Source organism: Giraffa tippelskirchi, chromosome 9, assembly GCF_054371585.1.
Source record: "Giraffa tippelskirchi isolate mGirTip1 chromosome 9, T2T-mGirTip1v1.2.pri, whole genome shotgun sequence".
Lineage (NCBI taxonomy): Eukaryota > Metazoa > Chordata > Mammalia > Artiodactyla > Giraffidae > Giraffa > Giraffa tippelskirchi.
In genome coordinates, this window is record NC_137283.1 from 12,261,107 (window position 1) to 12,273,986 (window position 12,880).

General features: G+C 43.7%; 1 protein-coding gene and 1 non-coding gene across 11 annotated transcripts in view; one reads left to right on the forward strand and one right to left on the reverse strand.

The window, feature by feature from the left end:
• The window catches only part of LOC145520640 (uncharacterized), a 310,815-nt gene that overhangs the window by 35,791 nt on the left and 262,144 nt on the right, over positions 1-12,880 (reverse strand). Inside the window, exon 1 of one of the 10 annotated variants that reach the window (XR_014064664.1) lies at positions 3,029-3,119. The exons of the other annotated variants lie outside the window; for them this stretch is intronic. The gene's annotated coding sequence lies outside the window, so the exon portion shown is untranslated. Of the gene's footprint in view, positions 1-3,028; positions 3,120-12,880 lie in introns of those variants that run through there. 10 annotated transcript variants of the gene reach the window in all.
• TRNAC-ACA (transfer RNA cysteine (anticodon ACA)) lies at positions 5,965-6,036 on the forward strand. The gene has a single exon. It is a non-coding gene; the product is annotated as a tRNA-Cys (tRNA).

Genomic DNA, 12,880 nt, shown 5'->3' on the forward strand with positions numbered 1-12,880 from the left:
ATATACATGTAGCCATTCTCCCTCAAACTGCTAAATATATTATCTTTGTGCGAAGGATACCAACCTTGGGTTGGTATCCTAGCTGGGATTAGGTAGAGTTTATTCAATCAGAAAGGGCTTTTGCATGAATCTGTGAGATAGTCGTCTGTGGGCAGGGTGGTCCTTGGGCCACTTTAATTTGTCTTTATCACTTGGAAACAAAATAAAGCAGTGAGGGCTTTGTCTTCAAAAATGAGTTGCCAACTTCAAGACATCAGCATCCTCTTACTACTGTTATGGTTTCAAGCCTCAGCAGCTCCTCAAATCAGTGTTGGATTTTGGCAGGATGTTGCTCTTTGTGGAAAAGCACTCTGATTCAAAATAAATATCTGTATGAAGTTTCCATTACTGGGGCACTGGTTTCCCAACAAGAATCTACTGTTCAACATTCACTGTGCTAATTAGTAAACATTCTGGTTGCTAAGGCGACAAATGAATAAACAAGGACAAATGGATAAAGCCATCCTTAGAGACAGCCTTTAGTAGTTACAAGCACAGTTCTTTTCCCTCATTGTATTTTTGCGGCTGTGGACAAACACGGAAGGCACTGTCTTTTACTATGTAAAGCTGCTCTCAGAGGCAAGCATTAGCCCCTGACCTGAGAATTAGCAAGGTTTAAGAAACATTCAAGATCTCTAAGGGAGGTGGTGAATGTGGAATGAATTGGCTGCTCAGCGGCAATGGTTTTCACAGCAGAGGATTTGAGGCTGGGCAGTCTTCGGAAGGCTGTGGTACGGCTAGGTGAAAGCAGCCCAGAACTGCAGTGGAACTTTCGGAGTCGCAGCCCTTATCCTGGAAACAGCGCCTGGACAAAGCGCCCAGGTGCATCCCTATCCTGAAGGAAGCGCGGGCTCTGGCACCTGGGACAGCGCCTTGACCACGGAAGGCGCCAGCCCCTGTGCCCCTCCCCATGCTCTGATTGACTGCCTTTCCCTCTTCCTTCCACAGCGTCACCCTCCAATCCCATTTTGGGGCCAATCACAAGGGGTGTGAATTGACATTCCCTAGCTGTTACTGTCCCTTTCCTAGAGTCCTACAGAGTTAAACATACCAGCTTCTAAAGAGTCTTCTCTATTATTTGCCCGTTTTAAAAAAAAATTGTAGTTCGTTTTTTCTTAAACATTCTGATTATTAAAACTACACATTTATGTGTTTGTATATTTTCTTCTCTACTGGCCATAGTTTAACTTGCAACTGCATCGTATGTTTTATTCTATAAAAATCATAATCTTTGACTTGCTTCCCTCCTCTTCACGTCTGCTGTATTAGAAGCTGTATGCTGCAAAGATTAGCAATAGAGACTAGTCTACTTTGGTTGGGATCTTGGGGCTCCTAAGTTCTAGTTCTGTGTCCTCCAGTGGGTTATTTGACTTCTCTGTACCTTGGCTTGCTCATTTGCAAAGTGGGGCTATTGTGAGGTCATGAGGATTAAGTGAGTTAAACACATAAAGCCCTTTTAAATAGTACCTGGCTTCCATCTCATGACATGTGTTTGCTATCATTTTTCTTGTTGGGATCTTTTGTTTATCCTTTTTGAATAGTTTAAAAAATGCCCCCTCTGCTATGAACCATGGTCCTTCTATACATATGTAAGTCTGTTTCCAGGTGCTCTATTCTGTACCACTGATCTGTTGGTCTGTTCCCAAACCACTACTCTACTGTTTTAATTAGTATATTTTACGATTAGTGCTAATACTTGGTAGGGCAAGACCCTGTTCTCATTCAAAATTGTCTTGGCTCATCTTGGGCCTTTATAAAAACCGTAAAATCATGTTATTAATTCCATGAAAATCTGCTTTTTATTGTAATTGCATTGTTTATAAATTTATTAGGAGATATTCAGATACTTATTTCTATTGTAGCCTTGCAAATTCCTTCATGGAAGTCTTGCATTTCTTTTATCAGATATACATCTACCAGAAGTTGTCCTATGGTTTTGTAGTCAGTGTGAATGGCTCCTTCTATTTTACATTTTCAAATTCGCTCTTCCTGACCTAAAGTAGTGATTTTGATTTTGGTGTATTCCCAGGTGGCTCAGTGGTAAAGAATCCTCCTGCCAAGCAGGAGACGTAGGTTCGATCCCTGGGTCAGGAAGATCCCCTGGAGAAGGAAATGGCAACCCACTCCAGTATTCTTGCCTGGAGAACCCCATGGACAGAAGAACCTGGTGGACTGCTGTCCATAGTAGTCACAAAGAGCTGGACACGACTCAGCGATTGAACAGCAGCAGCTGCATGTTGATCTTGGGTCCAGAAATTTCACTGGACTTTAAGTTCTAACAATTTGTGGAGTCTCACAGATTTTTATTTTGTATTTTGTACTAGTTAGGACTTCAGGTGCCGTGTTGAATAGTAGTGCTGACAACATCCTCCTTGGGGTGCCTGATTTGTATGAAAATGTTTCTAAGATTTCACCAGCAGTAAGCTGCTACTGTGGATATTTTAGTAGCAAGCCCCTTTTAACATTAACGACTTCCTGTTCCCTTTCCACTGAGGATATATATCAAGAATGGATACTGAATTTTCCCCCCACAAGGATTTACACATTTTAATTTCTGCCTTTCTTCTAGGTATCTGAAGATTCTTGTTGCTATTATGAATAAAATCTTTTCCAGTTTTTCTCCCCTTTCTTATAGCCCCTTTCTCCCAGGGTGTTCTGTGTTCCATTGGCTATAAATCTCATCCGGCATCAAATACTCTTAAATTTATTTCTCATCCTTTCTCTCTCACTCAAGATCTGACCCGTGTGGCCAAACTACTCTCTTTCGTAGCTGCTTGGAGGCTTCATAAGTTTCTCCAACTTAACATGCCTCAGACTAAATTTTTGACTATTCCTTTTTCTCATCCCTAAACCTTAGCAAAATGATTCATCACCCAACTTAATACGTCTTGGAGAAATCCTGTTTGTCCCTCCTTCCTGCCTATGGTCAGTCTATCTGCATGTCCTGTTCATTGCTGGGCTTCCTTTCCCGCTCCGTCTCTACTCCTACCTTTAGCAATTTTGAGGAGTTGAGAGGATGCCTAGACCGGGATAGGAGGCTGCTGAGTTGGGGTCCTCATGGCCAGTGGCTTTGATGGGTCAGGTAGCCAGCAGCAACACGTGTCATCATGGCAAGGGGCCAGTGAGACACACAAGGTACCTATGACAGAGTCCAGGAGGGGCGGACGCCACAAGGACCAGCCACCCTTTCCCTCACTGCCACAGGACTCTCAGCTTCCCCTTACCCTTATGTACCTTGAGAAGGAATAGAGGGAGGCAAGGAATAGTCCTGGCAAGGAGCTAAACTCTGACTACTTACTAGCAAGAGACAATTCATGCTGGAAATAACTGAGGCGGTATGAGTTCAGAGGTTCTCATTCCCTCTCCCTTATCCTTTTTCGTAGTATTGTATTACTTGTACAAATACAGAGCAATGAAAAAGTTATACATATATATGTGTGTGTGTGTATATATATATAGGTACAACTGAGCTTACTTTCAATACATCTGAAACCTCTTGCTTTATTAACTTAAAATTTTTTACCAAGTATATATTAAACTTTCTTCTCCTTAATCCATGTAACATATTAAGAGGTCTTGGGACTGATCATTTTCCTCCTTTAGAGTTTTGATATCAGAAGCCAGAATATTGTTCTCTCAGAGGGCTCAGGCCCTGGGCAGTCAGGGTACAGTCTTGCCGCCTGTCCTTCCCACGGTGAGTTCTCTAATCACAAGAGAAGGGCAGGCCCTTGCTCACGGTACTGAGGGATCTGATTGACAAAAAGAATTGGAGAAGTGTACTGTTTCCCAAATACTAACCTGCACTCGGTAGAGCCTGTACCCATTTCCATGTCTGACTTCCTGTGATCCCATGGAAATATAGCATGGCAACTTACTACCTGCACTCTTTCTTTCCAGAGGGCCATCCACAACTAAGGGCCACATACGGCTTTTATTAAACAATTACCCACAGCTCAACCGCCTTTTTAAACAGATGTTAGGAAGGATGAACGGAAGGAAGAAAATCCATTTTGTGTTCATGATCCTCATTTTCACCTGCAGCCTCTTAGGGAATGGTGAAAGTGTGTTTAAAGGTCCCCAGGACGCTGGTGGGAACACAGATATGCCAGTGCCATCTCTGCGTGCTGAGACCCTTCAGTCCTGTCCAACTCTTTGCGGCCCCATGGACTGTAACCCCCTAGGCTTCTCTGTCCATGGGATTAAAAAAGGTGCAATATGCTCACAAATGGTCAGAATAGCCATCATTAAAAACTACGCATAAATGCTGAAGAGGGTGTGGAGAAAAGGAAACCCTCTCATTCTGTTAGCAGGACTGTAATATGGTGCAGCCACTATGGAAAACAGCATGGAGGCTCCTCAGAAAACTAAAACTAGAATAGCCGGCTGATCCAGCAATTCCACTCTTAGGCCTCAGTCAGTTCAGTTCCGCTGCTCAGTCGTGTCCGACTCTTTGCGACCCCATACACTGCAGCGCACCAGGCCTCCCCGTTCATCACCAACTCCCGGAATTTATTCAAACTCATGTCCATTGAGCCAGTGATGCCATCCAACCATCTCATCCTCTTCTCCTTCTGCCTTCAATCTTTCCCAGCATCAGGAAATGAGTCAGTTGTTTTCAAATGAGTCAGTTCTTCGCATTAAGTGGCCAAAGTATTGGAGTTTCAGCTTCAACATCAGTCCTTCCAATGAATATTCAGGACTGATTTCCTTTAGAATGGACTGGTTGGATCTTTTTGAAGTCCAAGGGACTCTCAAGAGTCTTCTCCAAACCACAGTTCAAAAGCATCAATTCTTCGGCGCTCAGCCAAAAATAGGCATAGTGTTAGTCGCTCAGTTGTGGCTGACTCTTTGAGACCCCATGGACTGCAGCCCACCAGGCTCCTCTGTCCATGAGATTTTCCAGACAAGGATACTGGAGTGGGTTGCCATTTCCTTCTCCAGGGGATCTTCCCGACCCAGGGATCGAACCCGGGTCTCCTGCACTACAGGCAAAAATAGGCATATACCCAGACAAAACTATAATTCAAAAAGATACATGTATCCCAGTGTTCACAGCAGCACTATTTACAATAGCCAAGACATGGAAAAAACCTAAATGTCCATCAACAGATGAATGGATAAAGAAGATTTAGTACATATATACAATGGAATATTACTCAGCCATAAAAAATAATGAAATAATGCCATTTGCAGCAACACAGATGAACCTAGAGATTATCAAACTAAGCAAAGACAGTCAGAAAGAGAAGACAAGTACCATGTGATCTTACTTCTATGTGGAATCTAAAATAGGACACAAATGAACTTATCTATGAAACAGACATAGAGAACAGACTTGTGGTTGCCAAGGGGGGGGGATAGGGAAAGGAGGGTTCAGAGTTTGGGATTAGCAGATGCAACCTATGGTATATAGGATAGATAAACAAGAAGGCCCTCCTGTATAGTGTAGGAAGCTATATTCAATACCCTGTGATAAACCATAATGGAAAAGAATATGAAAAAGAATATATAACTGAGTCACTTCACTGTACAGCATAAATTAACATTGTAAATCAACTATACTTCAATAAAATTTTTTAAAAAAGAAAGAAAAGCGAAAGTGTAGTGGGTTCACAAAGTCTTTAATTTTTTCCTAAGGAGCCCAGTTCTATAATTTTCAAGATCATTTGGAAAAGTCCCTTCCTGTGTTGCCTTTTTCACTGAGCAGACCTGAATCAGAGCAGAGGTCCCCGAGGAACATGGGGACCACAAAAGAGCATCTGGGGACAGGCAGTGACAGTGTGAGGGCCGTGAGAGGTACCCTTTGTTCAAGCTCTTAATATTCAGCATCTACGGAACACTTGCTCTGAATAAGGCACCGAACAAGGGCACCCTTCCAGGTTCCAGATGCTCTCCTAGAATTATATACAACATTCAGGGATGACTTCCCTGCTGGCTCAGATGGTAAAGCGTCTGCTTACAATGTGGGAGACCCAGGTTCGATCCCTGGGTGGGGAAGATCCCCTGGAGAAGGAAATGGCAACCCACTCCAGTACTCTTGCCTGGAAAATCCCATGGATGGAGGAGCCTGGTAGGCTACAGTCCAGGGGGTTGCAAAGAGTCGGACACGACTGAGCAACTTCACTTTTCACTTATAGGGCTAGGGCACAAGAGAGGGAGTAGTGATCATTTCTCCTTGGGGGAAAAGAAGGTTCTGGAAAGCCTCCTTGGGAAGTGGCTTGACTTTGGGCTGAGCCCCAAGGTGTTAGAAGCATTTGCTACGTTAATTGTTGGGTGGGAAGGAAGTAGGGGAAGGAGCCCTGAGGCTCAAGGTCCAAAGGCCTGAAATAATCCTGCCCCTTGGGGGCCAGGAAGAGCTGGGTTGGGCTGAATGCTCTCACCAGGGGAGAGTCCCTTACTGAATAAAAGCCTTATTACTGAAGGAAAAGGTCAAATATCCATAGACTTTTGCCTCCATCTTCTTGGCCAGAATGTGGTCACGTAGGCAGCTGTGTGTATTTAACAGGGCACATCACCAGGGTTTGTTACAGAAGGGCGGTGCAGATACTGGGTAGTCAGTAGTCATACTGGACATTATGGGCTTTCTATCATCTTTATTGTTATCATTACTATATGACTTTGGAGAGTTTATGTAACTTCTTCAGGTCTCCATTTCCTCATCTCTAGCAGGGGAACAGTAGAGCCTACCTGGACGGTTATATTGGGAATTAGAAATGACAGGTCGTTTCTTAGCCTTTTGGCTAAGAGCAAGTGTAGAAATGACAGAAAGCATCTGGAGCATAGGAGGTGCTCAATAAATAGTGACAGGAGGTTCTTGTTCTCCCTTTGGTTCCTTTCCTTCACTTACTTTTTCTCCTTCTTCAAATACCTGCCTCACTTTCCCCTCCTCTTTAGTTTTAGAGTATATGGAGACATCTGGAAAGCCTGGAAGAAATTACAATTTTACAGTTTCAAATTCAGTCATTTTTTTCTCTTCATCCTGCAAGACAGTTTATATTTTCTCTGCGATTAGGTGGTACGGTTTGTGAAAACACATGTAGTGTTTATAATGATCTGCTTTTAGTCACAAAAGTAAATAAAGATGTCTTTACTTTACTAAGCATTTAATTAATGCTTGAATTAAATGTCATGTGAGATACATAAAGAGTGTGCCTGAAGAAGTCAGTGGAATTAGACACATCATTTGAACGAATTCTTAGTGAAAGGAAAATGGAATTTATGAAGCAAGTTACTTATATTTGGTAGTGCTAGGTTCTTATCCTATTTATTTTATTTAATACTGTCGAAGGCCCTCTGAGCTAAATACGATTTGTTATTTCTATTATGGACTGACTGCTTGTGTCTCCAAAAATTCATATTTTGAAATCTAACCCCCAGTGTGATGGTAGTTGGAGATCGGCCCTTAGGGAAGTTATGAGGGTGGAGACCTCACGCATGGAATTAGTGCCCTTATTACAGAGACCCCAGAGAGCTTCCTTACTCATTCCACCATCCATGAGCCAGGAAGTGGGCTCTCACCAGACCCAGAATCTGCCAGCACTTTCATCTCAGACTCCCCAGCCTCTAGTCTATGAGAAATAAATTTATATTGTTCATAAGCTGCTCAGTTTATGGTATTTTTGTTATAACACCCAAATTGACTAAGACACACTTTTTAAGGTGAGAAAACTGAGTGTACTAAGTCAGAATTGTATTTCACCACATATAGCTGAAATAGTGGTTTAAACAAGGTGGGAGTTGATTTGTCTTTCCCATAAAAGGTGATCAGTATTCAGGCTGATTGATATGTCATCAATGATTCAGGCTCCTCCAGCTTTGTGCTCTACCAAGGGGCTCTATCAGCAAGGTTGAGCTATGATCCAAAAATAAATTGCTAGATTGTAGCCTGTGCCCAGAATAAATTGCTAGACTGTAGTTTGTTCACATTCCTATCTTCCCTAGATAATTCCAAATTGTTTCTGGAAATGCACAGTCTTTCAAAGCACACATGGAACATTTAAAAATGTTGACTGTGAATACATGAAACTCAACCAAGTTCAAAGAGTCATTGTCATTCAGACCACTCTCTGCCTAGAATGCCTGAAAGTCACAAGTCAATGTAATGAAAATAGCTTCAAACACTTGGAAAATTTACAACAGATTTTTAAAAATAATTAATGAATCAAAGAAGAACTCACTCATATTCAAAATGAAGAGAAACTGAAAAATTTATGTTAATATTGTGGTATGCAGCTGAAGTTGTATATAAATGTTATAGTCATAAATCCACATGTGAGAAAAGTATGACTCAAGAATAGAGAAAAAGCACAAGAACATAAACCTAAAGAAAACTGGAAAAAAAGAAATAATAGATGCACTCAGAAATGAATGGACTAGAAAAAAAGAGCAAAGATAAGCAAGTGACATTTTTGCTTAAAAAGTCACAAAGGGGATACGTTCTGTCAAGAATAATCAAGAAAATGAGAGAATATGCAAATATATATTATAAACCATAAAGGGGTCTGTGACTAAATTTTTTACAGATTTTAAAAGGCGTAAGAAAATGCTACAAGTAATATTACGTCTCTATCTATAAAGCTTAAAAAATGATTGATTTTTCAAGCAAATAATTTGAAAAGTATATAAGGTACGGTGTGACTTTTTTTTATTAACTGTATACTTACATGTAAAATTCTTGAGGCAAAAAAATATTCAAATATTTTTTAAGTGGTTAACTATGAGATAGGAATTTAGGAATTTTCATTATTTTCCTTTATCCAGGCTTTCTAATTCTCAACAGTGAATATAGGTCTTAAAACCGCCTAGGGGCTGGTGGGGGAGGGACGGAGTAAGCACCCGCGGTCATACTCCCCTCAGGACCCTGCCCGAGTTTACATTCCACCCTGGGCTCTGGCAGGGGGTCGTGATGTCTCCAAACTCCACCCTCTACCTTTCCTTTCTTCAGGGGGCTGTTTCCCCAGCTTCTGGTGTCTTTCACCCTGGGACACAGGCCCATGCATCTCTGCGCCCTCATCCCATCCTTGGGCCCACCTGCAGACCCTCGTAGTCCAGGCTGGTCCGTCGCCTGGACACCTGCTCCCCGGGAGGAGGGCTGCGCACAGGGAACTCAGATGCTGTTGAGCTTGGTCAGACAGCACCGGAAGCTGGAGTTACAGGGACCTAGGTTCAAATCCCCGTCTGCCTCTCACTGACTTCTTGAACTTCGTCATGTTCCTTAGCCAATCTCGTCTTTAGTTTGTTGATGATTATGCAATATTAGAAAAACAGATAAAGACTATAAAACAACCACCATAGAACAGGGTCTCAGGAAGTGTGAATTATTTCCTCTACCGTTAGTTATCTGCCTGTGTGTGTGCTCAGTCACGTCTGACTCTGTGACCCCATGGACTAGCAGCTCTCCAAGCTCCTCTGTCCAGGGGATTGTCCAGGCAAGAATACTAGAGTGGGTTGCCATTTCCTCCTCCAGTGGATCTTCCCGACCCAGGGATTGAAACTGCGTCTCCTGCAGTGGCAGACAAATTCTTTACCACTGAGCCACCTGGGAAGCCCTGTTTGCCTGTAGTTAGAACTAAGAGGGCGTCAGAGGATGAGATGGCTAGACGGTATCACTGATGCAATGAACATGAACTTGGGCAAACTCTGGGAGATGGTGAGGGGCAGGGAGGCCTGGCGTGCCGCAGTCTATGGGGTCACAAAGAGTTGGACATGACTGGGTGACTGAACAACAACAACAACACAATTAATTTACTCGGAAGCCTGGTGTGGTGGGAAAGGATGGCTTGTGTGTGTATTGTTGCAATGGCTCAGCATACGGATCTTAGTATTCTTAAGCTGGGGCATGGTGTGGGGCAGAGTTGGAGGGGAGTATATATAACCAATTAACCATGTACCCCAACTAAATGCAATATTTCTGCTTCCACAGGCAATAGTAACCAGAGACTTTCCACCGACTGTAAACATTTTACTAAAGGAAGGCGGGAAGTGCTGTGTTAAAGCCGGGTGAATTTTCAGCTGGTTCTCTAGAATGCCAGGGTGCCTGGGAAGAGAACAGCTTTCCCCCTTAGGAACACACTCGATGGGTAACAAGTGGAGAGGCTGCCCCCTGCTGGACATAGTGGGTAAGGAGGAGAGTAAGGAGAGTTGTCAGGGAATAATTTGAGAACTCTCTGGGCAGGGGTCTAGATGGTCATAGAGTGGGCCCAGGTACCTTGTCCGGTGGGTGGGAGTTGAGAATTCAGTCAGAGTGGGAATTTAGAGTCACAGGAGACCTAAAATCTCCCTCTAACACTAGGGGGCAAGATGACCTGAGCAGGCTAGAGGAACTGGTGATGTTTGAATTCCCTGTGAAAAGCTGAGTAGCACTGTCTCCGTGTGCTGGGAGCCTAGAGTGTTTCAGTTCATCATTTCCCGGGGGAGCAGAAACCTGAGCTGGAATTTGCCTATGTGTAGGGTCTGGAGAAGGCAATGGCAACCCACTCCAGTACTCTTGCCTGGAAAATCCTATGGACGGAGGAGCCTGGTGGGCTACAGTCCATGGGGTCGCACAGAGTCGGACACGACTGAGCGACTTCACTTTCACCTTTCACCTTTCAGGGTCTTGTAGGGCTTTGGAAGGTCATCAGGGTTGTAATTACAGTGAATCAGACCCTAAAAATCAACTTCAGTTTCTCACTGGTCTAATAATGCTTGTTTGTACAAAGCAGTTTTTTGGATACTGATGACCCATGTCCTCCTCCTGCAAATTTGGAGACTTCCAAGAGGCTCCTCCCACCTCCCTGGCTGTCCCTGAGGCTCCTTCTTCCCGAGACCCTCTTCCTGGGGCTTGAAGGTAGGCGCACAGCTCCTCCTGGGAGCCTCGCCTGGCCTGGCTCCTCACAAGCTCACCCCCGCCACACCCACTCCCAAGGCGGTGCCTCTTCCGTGAGGTGAAGGACCCTCGAGATGACAGCTCTAGCTCCTGAGTTTCAGGTGCCCATTTCCACGTGGATGTTGTGAGCACCCTTCAACATACGATATCCCAGACCAATGAGATGATCTCTCCCTCTCCTGTATCCAGCCTTCACAGTGACGGGTAACTCTCTGCGGCCTCATCACCTGTGTCCTGACACGTCACCTCTCCCATGCTGCCCGGCAGACAGGGCAGGCTCTCAGGGTGACTGCAGTTCACCTTTCTGTATCTTTGCTTAGGAATCAACCATTCCTATCCTTCTACAAACCCTTATCTCTGACTGTCCAAATCTCAGGGCCAGATGAAACGCTTCCACTTATATTCTAACCTGCTTCCCTAGCCCGACAGGCGGCCGCGCTCTTGTGGACTCTCCGTGCCATTGCTCAGCACATTCTCATGTTCCAGAGCATGCCGTCCTTGTATTGCACTTACTGACATCTATGCAACATTCCTCATGTACACGGTGAGCTCACTGTCAGCAGGATGTTTGTCTGATCCAGAGATGTGTACATATTTGGGCTCAATAGATGGGTCTTGTGCCCAGGAGCATGCCATGTGCATCCTTGCCTGTCTTCCCAGCTGGTGGATACATTTCTTGAGGACGGGACTCGGTATGACTCAGCTTTGTGTTCCTTACAGAGGTTGTGCCTGGCACAACTGGAACATATAATAAATGCTGAGTTGGATGCTTGAAGCAACCCCATTAATCATTTAGTATTTGTTGCACCTTGAAGAATTCTAACATTAAAAGTTTTGGACAAAGCAGATGAGCCTATGAGAGATACTGAGATGGAAGTGGTAGAGATGGTGGAGGGAATCTAAGAGAATGTCAGTGACCAGACAGGGAAGTGCTTACCTGGAAAGAGAACTCAGATAAGAAGACAGCTGGTCTGGCAGCATGGAGGTCTTTATGGGAACCACTTCTCTTTGGGCAGATAGGAACAGAAGCCAGACAAAAGTGCACAAATGGGGAGGAGATGTAAAAATAGAGAAAAAGAGTATTTATTGATAACTTCTTTATAGAAGTGAGGAGTTACAGAGAGAAAGAGACATGAAAATGAAGTTCAGAGAAGATTCTCTTCCAAAATGGGATATTCATGAGTATGACTAAGAGCTTCTGAAGTGAGGAAGACTTTCCCAGCTAAAATATAAAACCCAAAGTAAGAAACTGTATTGTGTGTGCATGCCTAGTTGTGTCCGACTCTTAGCAACCCCATGGGCTGTAGTCCCCCAGGCTCCGCTGTCCATCGAATTCTCCAGGCAGGAATACTTGAGTGGGTAGCCATTCCCTTCTCCAGCAGATCTTCCTGACCCAGGGAGTGGACCTGGGCCTCCTGCATTGGCAGGCAGATACTTTACCACTAAACTCCCTGGGAAGTTGGAAACTTAATTACCTAAAAATTAATAATCTGGGGGACTTCCCTAGTGGTCCAGTGGTTAAGAATCCACTTGCCGATGCAGGGGACCAGGGTTTGTTCCTTGGTTGGAGAACCAAGATTCCACGTGTCTCAGGGCAATTAAGCCTGTGTGCCACAACTAGGGAGAAACCCACCTGCTGCATCGAAAGATCCTGCACACTGCAACTAAGACCTGATACAGCCATGCATTTTTAAAACAATTATTTTTGACATGATAAAAGATGGTGAAACATCAGGAAAGAACGTTTGCAACATATATAACAGGTGTAACACAAAATTTGGACTCTACAAGATTATGAGGTGAAAAAGGATGTATTTTCTTTTTATAACTACACTCAACTTGCTCCTCAGCCCTCACTTCCAACTACAGCAGAAAACAACCCCATCAAAAAACAACAAAAAAAATTACACACTATAAATACTTGAATAAAAAATAAAAGAAACCAAAACCAAAACCCAAAATATTCCTTCAGAG